The sequence below is a fragment of the Canis aureus genome, chromosome 17, assembly GCF_053574225.1.
Source record: "Canis aureus isolate CA01 chromosome 17, VMU_Caureus_v.1.0, whole genome shotgun sequence".
In the NCBI taxonomy this organism is placed as follows: Eukaryota; Metazoa; Chordata; class Mammalia; order Carnivora; family Canidae; genus Canis; species Canis aureus.
This window is the reverse complement of record NC_135627.1, coordinates 26,632,809-26,645,814: the sequence shown is the minus strand read 5'-3', so window position 1 is coordinate 26,645,814 and position 13,006 is coordinate 26,632,809. Positions and strand designations below refer to the sequence as shown.

The following is a 13,006-nucleotide window of genomic DNA, read 5'->3' as shown; positions in this document are numbered from 1 at the left end:
GGCAATCTAGAAGAAATGGATGCATTCCTGGAAAGCCACAAACTACCAAAACTGGAACAGGAAGAAATAGAAAACCTGAACAGGCCAATAACCAGGGAGGAAATTGAAGCAGTCATCAAAAACCTCCCAAGACACAAAATCCAGGGCCAAATGGCTTCCCAGGGGAATTCTATCAAACGTTTAAAGAAGAAACCATACCTATTCTACTAAAGCTGTTTGGAAAGATAGAAAGAGATGGAGTAGTCCACATTCGTTCTATGAGGCCAGCATCACCTTAATTCCAAAACCAGACAAAGACCTCACCAAAAAGGAGAATTAAAGACCAATATCCCTGATGAACATGGATGCAAAAATTCTCAACAAGATACTAGCCAATAGGATCCAACAGTACATTAAGAAAATTATTCACTATGACCAAGTAAGATTTATCCCCGGGACACAATTAAAACACTCGTAAAACAATCAATGTGATTCATCATATCAGCAAGAGAAAAACTAAGAACCATATGATCCTCTCATTAGATGCGGAGAAAGCATTTGACAAAATACAGCATCCATTCCTGATCAAAACTCTTCAGAGTGTAGGGATAGAGGGAACATTCCTCAACATCTTAAAAGCCGTCTACGAAAAGCCCACAGTAAATATCATTCTCAATGGGGAAGCACTGGGAGCCTTTCACCTAAGATCAGAAACAAGCCAGGGATGTCCACTCTCACCACTGCTATTCAACATAGTACTGGAAGTCCTAGCCTCAGCAATCAGACAACAAAAAGATATTAAAGGCATTCAAATTGGCAAAGAAGAAGTCAAACTCTCCCTCTTCGCCGATGACATGATACTCTGCATAGAAAACCCAAAAGCCTCCACCCCAAGATTGCTAGAACTCATACAGCAATTTGGTAGCGTGGCAGGATACAAAATCAATGCCCAGAATTCAGTGGCATTTCTATACACTAACAATGAGACTGAAGAAAGAGAAATTAAGGAGTCAATCCCACTTACAATTGCACCCAAAAGCATAAGATACCTAGGAATAAACCTAACCAAAGAGGTAAAGGATCTATGACCTAAAAAACTATAGAACATTTCTGAAAGAAATTGAGGAAGACACAAAGAGATGGAAAAATATTCCATGCTCATGGATTGGCAGAATTAATATTGTGAAAATGTCAATATTACCCAGGGCAATTTACACATTTAATGCAATCCCTATCAAAATACCATGGACTTTCTTCAGAGAGTTAGAACAAATTATTTTAAGATTTGTGTGGAATCAGAAAAGACCCCGAATATCCAGGGGAATTTTAAAAAAGAAAACCATATCTGGGAGCATCACAATGCCAGATTTCAGGTTGTACTACAAAGCTGTGGTCATCACGACAGTGTGGTACTGGCACAAAAACAGACACATAGATCAACGAACAGAATAGAGAATCCAGAAGTGGACCCTCAACTTTATGGTCAACTAATATTCGATATAGGAGGAAAAACTATCTATTGGAAGAAAGACAGTCTCTTCAATAAATGGTGCTGGGAAAATTGGACATCCACATGCAGAAGAATGAAACTAGACCACTCTCTTTCACCATACACAAAGATAAACTCAATGGATGAAAGATCTAAATGTGAGACAAGATTCCATCAAAATCCTAGAGAAGAACACAGGCAACACCGTTTTTGAACTCAGCCACAGTAACTTCTTGCAAGATACATCCACGAAGGCAAAAGAAACAAAAGCAAAAATGAACTATTGGGACTTCATCAAGATAAGAAGCTTTTGCACAGCAAAGGATACAGTCAACAAAACGAAAAGACAACCTACAGGATGGGAGAAGATATTTGCAAATGACCTATCAGATAAAGGGCTAGTTTCCAAGATCTATAAAGAACTTATTAAACTCAACACCAAAGAAACAAACAATCCAATCATGAAATGGGCAAAAGACATGAAGAGAAATCTCACAGAGGAAGACATAGACATGGCCAACATGCACATGAGAAAATGTTCTGCATCACTTGCTATCAGGGAAATACATATCAAAACCACAATGAGGGGGATCACTGGGTGGTGCAGCGGTTTGTTGCCTGCCTTTGGCCCAGGGCGCTATCCTGGAGACCCGGGATCGAGTCCCGCATCGTGCTCCCGGTGCATGGAGCCTGCTTCTCCCTCTGCCTGTGTCTCTGCCTCTCTCTTTCTCTCTCTCTCTGTGACTATCATAAATTAAAAAAAAAAAAAAACACACACACACACACACAATGAGATACCACCTCACACCAGTGAGAATGGGGAAAATTAACAAGGCAGGAAACCACAAATGTTGGAGAGGATGTGGAGAAAAGGGAACCCTCTTACACTGTTGGTGGGAATGTGAAATGGTGCAGCCACTCTGGAAAACTGTGTGGAGGTTCCTCAAAAAGTAAAATATAGACCTGCCCTACGACCCAGCAATTGCACTGTTGGGGATTTACCCCAAAGATACAGATGCAATGAAACGCCGGGACACCTGCACCCCGATGTTTATAGCTGCAATGTCCGCAATAGCCAAACTGTGGAAGGAGCCTCGGTGTCCATCGAAAGATGAATGGATAAAGAAGATGTGGTTTATGTATGCAATGGAATATTAGCCATTAAAAATGACAGATACCCACTATTTGCTTCAACATGAATGGAAATGGTGGGTATTATGCTGAGTGAAATAAGTCAATTGGAGAAGGACAAACATTATATGTTCTTAGTCATTTGGGGAATATAAATAATAGTGAAAGGGAATAGAAGGGATGGGAGAAGAAATGCGTAGGAAATATCAGAAAGGGAGACAGAACGTAAAGACTCCTAACTCTGGGAAACGAACTAGGGGTGGTGGAAGGGGAGGAGGGCGGGGGGTGGGGGTGAATGGATGACGGGCACTGAGGTGGGCACTTGACGGGATGAGCACTGGGTGTTATTCTGTATGTTGGCAAATTGAACACCTATAAAAATAAATTTATTATAAAAAATAAGAGTTATCTGCCAAAAATTTAGTAACTATTCCATTCATTTCTCAATTTTTATGAAATTTTAATGTCTCATCAATTTCTCCAACAACAGATTTGCTCATATACTTTATATGTACTATATACATACATATATACTCTCTATATGTATCCACACACTATAGTATACTACATACATATATATAGTGTATATAGGATACTAACAAAGATGAAGTAACTAGAAGGTCAACTTTTTGGGCCCAACCCTCAAGAGGAGACCCAAGATACTTTCTATCAGAATGACTAAAATGCCCTGAGGATGGAGAAAAAAAACTTAACCAGATTGCTGGACAGTATGTACAACTGTTTGTCATACCCAACATTGTTTGCAAACAAGAAAAGAAATTAAATGCAGACTTGTACTGCCTATTGACAGGCATAGACCAGCCCTAGCAGATTACACTGGCTTATTACCTGTAGTTTCAGGTAGATACTAATGAGTCTTAACCAAGCTAGTTGCTCATGGTTGATGTGGATTTGCATATTCATTAACTGAAGCAATTATGTCTATCATTATAAGAGGTTTAAAGCTGATATTATTTGTTTGGACCTCATAGTTATCATCTAATCAAGGTACCCATTTTACTGCTGATACAGTGCAATAATGGACCAAGTAGCATCCTATAATGAAATTTTCATGCATTTCATCATCCTTAAAAAGTAGATAGGTTGAAAATTGGAATAGACAGTTAAAATATCTGCTTGATCTATTTTGGGGAAAATGTGTTTCTTTCTTCATCCCCTCACCTTCTCTTTTCTCCCCTCCCCTCCCTTCTCTATCTGTTCTTGTAGTGCCAGGACCTGGGTTGCATTTATGAGTCCTGGTAGAAGAATCAATTTCTAAATATGATACTAGGACGTATTTATATCTCTAAATATTTCTTACTGAATATATAGGGGAATAATGGGATGGTTTACTACTTCTTCTTACCTGCCTAAGCTAGTATTAACAATTTCTGCTTCTTTCTTACTTAATGGGTGAGACAGTCACATAAGCTAATATTTACCTAACTTTGCTAAGCCCACACTTTGTGCCTGTGAATGGGCAAAGGGAGAAGCATTGACCAAATTTATACTGCTGTTAACTGGATGTGTCAGTCCTCTGCCTGGTACAAATGGTCCTACCCTGGGAAGGAAGTTTATTAGTACTGGGCAAAAGCTAATGACATTTGAAAATAAGGGAAACTGTTACTCATGGAAAGGAAGCCAGTGAGTGGAAAATGAAAACAGTAAAAGCTAATTTTATTTTGGTGCCTGTGAAAGACCAAAAGCAAGAAATTTAATATTACCATTTAGCTGCATTTATAGATGCCCATAAAGGTGAAGCTAATTGCTGCCCTTTTCTCCACATCCTTGCCAACACTTAGTTACCACTTGTCTTTTTAATGACAATTGGGAAGTGATACCTCATTGTGAGTTTGATTTGTATTTCTTTGGTGATTAGTGATGTTTAGCACCTTTTCATGTACCTATTTGCCATTTGTATGCCTACTTTGAAAAAAAAAAGTTTATTCAGTCCCTCTGCTCAATTTTTAATCAGATTTTTTGCTGTTGATTTACATGAGTTCTTTATGTATTTTGAATGTTAATTCCATATCAGTGATATGATTTGCAATTTTTTCCCATTCCAATGGTTACTTTTTCATTTTGTTGATTTTTTTTCCTTTGCTGAGCAGAATATTCTTATTTTTCTGTTTTTGCTTTTGTTGCTTGTGTTTTTAGTATCATATCCAAAAATATCATTGTCAAGACTCATGTCAAGAAGTTTTTTTCCCTAAAGGATTGCAGAAGGGGAAAAGGGTGGGAGGATGGGGTAGCTGGATGACGAGCACTAAAGAGGGCACTCAATGGGATGAGAACTGGGTGTTATACTGTATGTTGGCAAAGAATTTAAATTTTAAAAAATCCTAGAAAAAAAGTTTTTTCCGGGATCCCTGGGTGGCGCAGCGGTTTAGCGCCTGCCTTTGGCTCAGGGCGGGATCCTGGAGACCCGGGATCTAATCCCACGTCGGGCTCCCGGTGCATGGAGCCTGCTTCTCCCTCTGCCTGTGTCTCTGCCTCTCTCTCTCTCTCTCTCTGTGTGTGTGACTATCATAAATAAATAAATTAATTAATTAATTTTTAAAAAAAAAGTTTTTTCCTGTTTTTTTTTCCAGAAGTTTTAGGGTTTCAAGTCTATGTCTTTAATCTATTTTGAGTTAGTTTTGTGAGTGGTGTGAGATAAGGGTTCAATTTAAATGTTTTACATGTAGCTATGCATGTTTCCCAACACTAATTATTAAATACAATATTTTTTCCCTTTAAGTATTCTTGGTTCTCTTGTGAAATATTAGTTGACCATATATACAGGAGCATATTTCTGGACTCTTGATTATTTTCCATTGGCCTATGTGTCTGTTTTTATGCCAGTACCATACTATTTTCATTAAATGGCTTTGTAATATAGTTTGAAATTAGGAAGTGTGATGCCTCCAACTTTGGATCTTTTTCAAATTGCTCTGGCTATTTGGGATCTTTTGTGGTTTGTTACAAATTTTAGGATTCAGAACTTGTCGTTAATCATTCATATACAACTTATTGATTTTTACTAAACATGCATTTCTAGTCAGAATATTTAATAAAATTTAACATAGTTTTGTGGATATATCATTCTCTCTATATATTCTTTTCCTACTTGCTTTTGACAGCATTCTTCCTTAGATTCATTTCAGCTGATGTATTCTTCTTCATATATGCAGTCCATATACATGAACATAGCAAAAATTACCCCTCATTCGATGGAAATTTATGTTTTCTGGATTTTTATTTTGCTCTAATAAGGTATGTTGTTATAAATATTCTGTCTATGTGTTTTTAGTATCATATCCAAAAATATCATTATTTTTCCATTAGAGAACATAACTAGAAGTAAGGTATACCAGATTTTTCTCTTTGCTTTCCAAATTTTTAAAACAATTTTGAAGTACTATATAAGCAATTTGTGTGTTTCTGCAACCTGCTTTGTGGACTGTTGGTAATTTTTGCCAGTTGGTTAGATGTGCATGCATATTTCCCTGTGATTTTGATTTGTGTCTTCCCAGTTTTTTTCCTTCATAAGGTTAGGCATTTTTAATATTCAGTGCCCATTTCAGTTTTATTATCTTTTAACTATCTGTTCACGTCTTCTGATCATTTTTCTATTCAAGTGTTGAATCTTTTGTTGATATATTACAATTTGATATATATTTTTGAGATTAATCCTTTAATAAAAACATGTATAACATATATAATCCTAAATTTGGACTTCATTTTGTCACAGCTTACTGTTATTTTTGATGCACAAAGATTTAAGTTTAAATGCTGAATTTAGCAATCAGCCATTCCTTATCTCAATGTGATTTGATTTTATTATAAATAGGAATAAATAAAAACATTATGAAAATAAAAGTAATATTCTAACATACTACATGAACTTCTTGTTAAAAAGAGCTTTTATAATTACCTATGTATTAATATTTTTTTGGTTTACCTTAAAAAGAATCTGTACTTTGTGGTTAAGCTTAATTTAAAATAGAGCAAAATTTATTCCTGTGTTTCTCCCTGAATTTGAACTCTGAAGAATAACTTGCAAACTACCTAATGAAAATAACACTTTATTTTCCCATATTTATATCCAGACAATACTCTTATGTATATTTATATTCATGTTAACCATTAATAGAAATGAGGACAGATTTCACTTAAGTGATCTACTCTTTATGCTTTCATTTCTTTTTTTTTAATTAAGATTTTATTTATTTATTTTTATTCATGAGAAACACACAGAGAGAGAGAGGCAAAGACATAGGCAGAGGGAGAAGCAGGCTCCATGCAGGAAGCACAATACGGGATTCGATTCTGGAACTCCGGGATCACGCCCTGAGCCAAAGGCAGAAGCTTAACCACTGAGCCACCCAGGTGTCCCTTTATGCTTTTATTTCAAAGAAATTTTATAAGACAGACAAAGTTGATGGCATCAACATGCAAATTAATTAAGAATAAAGAAAATATGGGAGTGGAGAGAATTTCTGAAACCACTATAAAATCAGAAGGTGGTTAGACTTAGTATTTATTCTTGTACATACATATACAAATATATAAATATGTATGCATATATATATACATACCTGAACATATATATACATGTATTCATACATATTTTATTGATAGATAAAATTCCATACAGTGTGGGATTTAATCAGCTGAAATGTTCTTTAAGATTAAATTTTATACATTTATTATACAATTTTTATATTCTATAAGCTTTATAGCAATTAAGTGAAATATTCAAATAAGTAAAACTAACTGAATTTATTGTCCTCAATAAATTAGGTATTAGAGAATATGTTCACATTCTCAAGGTATTTACATATAGAAATGTATTGTTTTTGTATTCATTGATGAAACTTTTAGAAGTCATTTCTCTCATAAAAACATGATCTGTGAACATTAAATATCATGTCTACATAGTCTCAAAGTATACTTAGAATAAAAATGGATATTGCATTTATTGAATTTATCAATAAAATAAGATTTCTTGGAATGGAACAAAATGAGGAAAATGAAGTTAATAAAATATGCATTATCATATTATCAATATATGAAATACATCTAATAATGTTCAGACTATAAACTTGGGCCATGTCCTGTAGCACTTCTGGGTCTAATTAGTTTTTACTGTCTTAAGAATGTACAGTTTCTTAATACTGATATTGTTGTTTGTTAATCTATGGTAACACGTATAATTGGGAAGAAGCAAAGCAATTTAGGTTGATGAAGCAATTCCATTTACTTCAAAAGCTACTCTGCTGTTACCTGTATGTGTACATTTTTATTTATGCCCATAAGTTAACCTAATGTGATAAATGGAATCTTTATTTGACATATTGATGTAAGGACAATGTTATTTCTATAATTCATATATTCTGATGTCTTGAAACTGCTTATTCATAAAGGGCATGCAGTGCCCTTTTTGTAATATTATCCCAAGCTACATACTTTGTAGGTTAGAGAAGTTGCCTGTAAAAATGTTTTAGGTCCTAAAAAAAGTTTTATTTTATCATCACATTTCTATTGTCTAGTTTGGTAATTCAAGCATCAAATTTAGCTCATTCATGATACTAGATTAATTCAAGAGGTCTAAATGGCTTTACTTTAAGAAAATATAACTTTATGATTATGATTTAAACTAATATTAAAAGATCTAAAGAAAGTTAAAAAAGGAGTTTCAAAATGTTTTGAGTTGTAAATGAGAGAAAGTCAAAATAAATCTTTCCAAATTAGCAGCTTCACATCTACTAACACTCAAGCTGTGACATGACTGATGTTCACAATTTTACTTCTACTATTAGGAGAGCTTTCATTTTAAGATTTGGCCATGTCACATTAGTTTACTGCTTGAACTTCTCTGTATTGCCAAGGAAATAGGATGGATTACCATCATCCAGGCTTTCATCATTCATCCACTTTATTTCCTAGAGGAGATGGCTAGTAATGCTAGTTGAAAAAGGAGAATAAGGATCTAGTTGCACAAACATTAAAAAAAACTAGCTACCACATTCCACTGCTTCATATGGTCGTTGCTTTTCAGGGCTGCTGCAGATCTCTCAGATTTGCTTTCCCTAGAATTCCTCTGTGTTATTGGACAGAGCCCATTCTGCTACACTCTAAACGTAGATGGCACAAGTAACTTTTGTTTAATATAATCTACAAAAGTTTAGATAATTTATGACATTAAATAAATTCTAAACCAAGATGTTAGATGTGAGGTGCATGTGTAGATTTCAGCATGATGCCTATAAATCAGGAATATTCATAGATTTTTCCAACTACAGTGCATTGTCTGGTACTGGCATGACTAAATAGCTCCTAAAGATGATCCTTTCTACATCAAAATATTTTAGCTTTTGTAAGATATATGGAAGTAGTTTGACCTTTTACAATTAGTATTTTTAAAATCTTTATAAAAAGAAAAGGTTTGTAATTCAAATTTTCATTTAGAGTTTAGGGAATTTTCTTTAAAAAATGCATTTCCCTCTCATTTTTCTCTCTTTTCTTCAAGACATATCCATTTTAGCATAATTGTTCTCCTTCAAAAGGTATATTGAATCCCAAGTCCCTCGTTTGTCAGAATGTGACTATTTTTGAACATGGGGGTCAATATAGTTAAGATATGCCATATTGGAGAAGGGTGAGCCCTTAATGTAATATTACTGGTTCTTATAAGAAAAGATAAATTGGGACATAGACAAAAGACAAAAAGAAGGCAGCCATTTGAAGACAGGGGTAGGGGTGGAATTTATACTGCTTTAGCTAAGGAATGTCTGGGGCTACCAAAAGCTAGGAGAGTCAAGGGAAGATTTTCCCATAGAGATTTTAGAGGATACTAGGCCCTGATAATACTTGATTTAGGCTTCTAGACTCTAGAACTGTGAAGACAATATTTTTGTTGCTTTAAGCTATCCACTTTGTCATACTGTGTCATCTTTGCCCTCAGAAACTAGTTCAGCAACTGAACTCTATCTCTTCCTCTTTAAAAGTTATTCTGTATAAAAAAAATATATGCTTTTCTTTATACTATATTGATGGATACATATTTATTTCTACAAGTAGAAGATATATCTCCAATAGGATGGCTAAAGGAAGAAATGTTAATTGTAAAATTGAGGGTAATCTAAAAAAAAAAAAAAGAAAAGGAGAGTACTCTAAAAATGATGAAGTAATGTAGTCTGATTCAAATGGTTATGTTCATATTTTCTTAGCTTTCAACGTAATTAAAAAAATAACAACTCCTGACAACAAATATAGCAATTAGAGCAATAACATTAATTATTATTATTAAAGTCTACCAAAATATATACAGGCCATGTTCCAAGTCTTTATGGTAATTGCAAAATGAGTTTATAGCAAGCATTTTGGATTTCTCACTTGCATGTATCTATCATATTTGAGGATAAGATGGCAAGTCGTTGACTATCACTTAGTCATGATCTCAGTCAATTATTCATTGTGTCTCCATCTCAGCTGATGGAAACGTATACGAATCTTTTTCATTGGATCCTGGGTCTATCACACCAACACATCTGTCTTTCTCCATGTTGCCAGTCTTTCAAAAGTCTTTAACTTAATTATCTTACTGTGAATCAAGAAAATAAAATGCAAGAGTAATACTTCTCCACTTAAATGTCATGACACATATTGGTTGATGGAGCAATAGCTAAAACATTCTCTGTATATCTTTGAAACAGAGGAAACCATCCATGGTTTACCCATTTTTACTGCTGTGTTTATCTATCTGAAAAAGCCCAGTTTCCTTGATATATACATATTGTTGACCCATTTAAAAAAATCACAAACACATGTGAAAAAATACATCTCATGTGACAATCAGTACATAGTTCAAACATTATTTCAGGCTAAATGCCACAATTTGCCTTTCATAGATAACACAGGAAAGCAGTTATAAGTCATGACTCCTACTGGATATTTTTTAGTGTGCATTTGCTAGTGTTTATTTGAATCAAGCAAGGGACAAATATAAATTCTCTTTCCATCTGTACAATGACACTTAAAATACCCTCCTAAAAGTGTATGTACTTTCACATGAAAGTGCTGTTTATCATATAGTTGAACCATATTTATCTAAAAATATTTCCCTACATGTTTATCTTTTCTTTTTTCCACATCAGCCGTTTAGTAGTAGAGAAGCAATCCTTCTATCCCTTCCAATCCATGGGAAATAAATGTGGGTATTAGATAAGAATCTAATTTGGGTTTTGATGGTATATCTGGTATATCTGATGGTAGGAAGCACAGCTCAGATATGTAGTTTATATCAAGCTTTCAACTATTTTCCTCATGTCTAGATTTTGAAATCCTTTGTTTTACAGGACTAATGACTCCTAACCAGCCTATTGCAAGGGAAATTGCTGACCCCAATACAAGAGACTTTTCTTTTTTTTTTTTAAGATTGTATTTATTTATTTATTCATTCATTCATTCATTCATTCATGAGAGACACACACACACACAGAGGCAGAGACACAGGCAGAGGGGGAAGCAGGCTCCATGCAGGGAGCCGGATGTGGGACTCCATCCCGGAACTCTTGGATCACACCCTGAGCCAAAGGCATATGCTCAACTACAGAGCCACCCAGTCGTCCCACAAGAGACTTCTTAATTCATCTTTATTGTGATCTATGGAAAGGATAGTTAAGTATTTAACTAAGAGGGAAGCAAGCAGGTGTGAAACATGCACATGCATATTTTAATCTCCATTATCAGATAAATTTACTCTGGTGGTGAACACAGTAAGGCAGGAGTGCAGCAAAAGTAGAATTGGACAATCTTTCCCCCAAAATTTTGGAAGTGCTTAAGTACTTATTTTATACAGATCAAGCTAGAAATACTGAGAATCAAAAACAATGGAAACTTTCCAAAGTGCATTTGGTGATGTGAAGTATAAAAAATTTTAGAGCAGTAGGATAAATATCACTTAAAAATGGGGAAAATAACTCAGAAATAATAAGTAAAATGAAATTGCTATTTGGAAAAAACAATTTATTATAGGAAATCTTATGTAATAATATATATTAGAAAAATACTTTCAAAGTTTTAGTAAATTTAAAATTTAAAGGTAAAAGTTGAATAATTTATTTTTCTTTTTTAAAGATTTTATTTATTTATTCATGAGAGACACATAGAGAGAGAGGCAGAGACACAGGCAGAGAGAGAAGCAGGCTCCATGAAGGGAGTCCAACATGGGACTCAATCCCAGGTCTCCAGGATCATGCCCTGGATGGAAGGCCACGCTAAACTGCTTAGCCACCTAGGCTGCCCGAATAATTTCTTGATGGTGTAATTATATACTTAGAAAACCGAAGAGAAATAAATGAAAAATACTTTCATCTATTTTAAAAAGCCATTTTTAAAGTAATCATGAAAATTAAGAACATACCTATATACAAATTATAGTCATTAAAATAGAGATCCTGTTTTCAATAGCAATAAAATATCTTAACTTAATTAAGAGATATACCTAATAATGGTTTATACATTTTTTTAAATAAACATAAAAAATTAGCACATTGACCTTAAATACTGTTGAGTCACGGACAGAAACATTTGATAATAGAATGCCATATGATGTCAATAGATAGGATGACTTCATGTCAGTTATTTGTAAATCATTCTGTGAAATTTTTTTTAAGATTTGTTTGTTTATTCATGAGAGACACAGAGCGAAAGAGGCAGAAACATAGGCAGAGGGAGCCTCTTCACAGAGGGGCTCTCTTCATAGGAGCCTGATGCGGGATTTGATCTCAGATCCCAGGATAACAACCTGAGCCTAAGGCAGCCATCCAACTGCTGAGCCACCCACGCATCCCTCATTCTATAAGTTAAATATGATCTCAATCAAAATAATAATTTAGAGTGGGTGATGCTGACCAGTACTAATTTTAAACATTTTAAAATGAAGATTTTCTGAAAATATAAGCATTTAAAAATAACTAATAACACTCAGGAAAGGAGTAAAGTAACAGAACTATTCTCCAAATTTAAGTCATATAAAGGAGCATCACAAAAGAATCTCACCAGGTGGGTGTTTATCACAATATTTTTCCATCTCTTTTCAGAAATGTGTTAGGGCTAAACAAAGCCAGTATCTTATGGTAATAATTCACAGGCTTAATGTTTTCTGATTTTTTAGGTTAGAACATTAAAGAAATGAAGGTTTAAAAATCTTCATTATGAGTCTGGAATTCAGAAACATTAATATATAGACAAATTCTGATGACTACATAATTTTTTGGAGTCACTTAAAAGTTTGCATGTATCCAACCCTGTCATATGAACGAGGATTCTCCCAAAGGATTCCCTTGATTTTCATGTGGACAGTGTGTCAACAATATTGCCAGACTGAAAAGGGTACAGTCTGTGTTTATGCTAACTTGA

General features: G+C 34.4%; 1 long non-coding RNA gene across 3 annotated transcripts in view; it reads left to right on the top strand.

Annotated features, from left to right (window-relative positions):
* Positions 1-13,006, top strand: part of LOC144287855 (uncharacterized) — a 354,870-nt gene that overhangs the window by 67,450 nt on the left and 274,414 nt on the right. The window contains exon 1 of one of the 3 annotated variants that reach the window (XR_013355658.1): positions 5,673-5,854. The exons of the other annotated variants lie outside the window; for them this stretch is intronic. This is a non-coding gene — a long non-coding RNA (uncharacterized LOC144287855). Of the gene's footprint in view, positions 1-5,672; positions 5,855-13,006 lie in introns of those variants that run through there. 3 annotated transcript variants of the gene reach the window in all.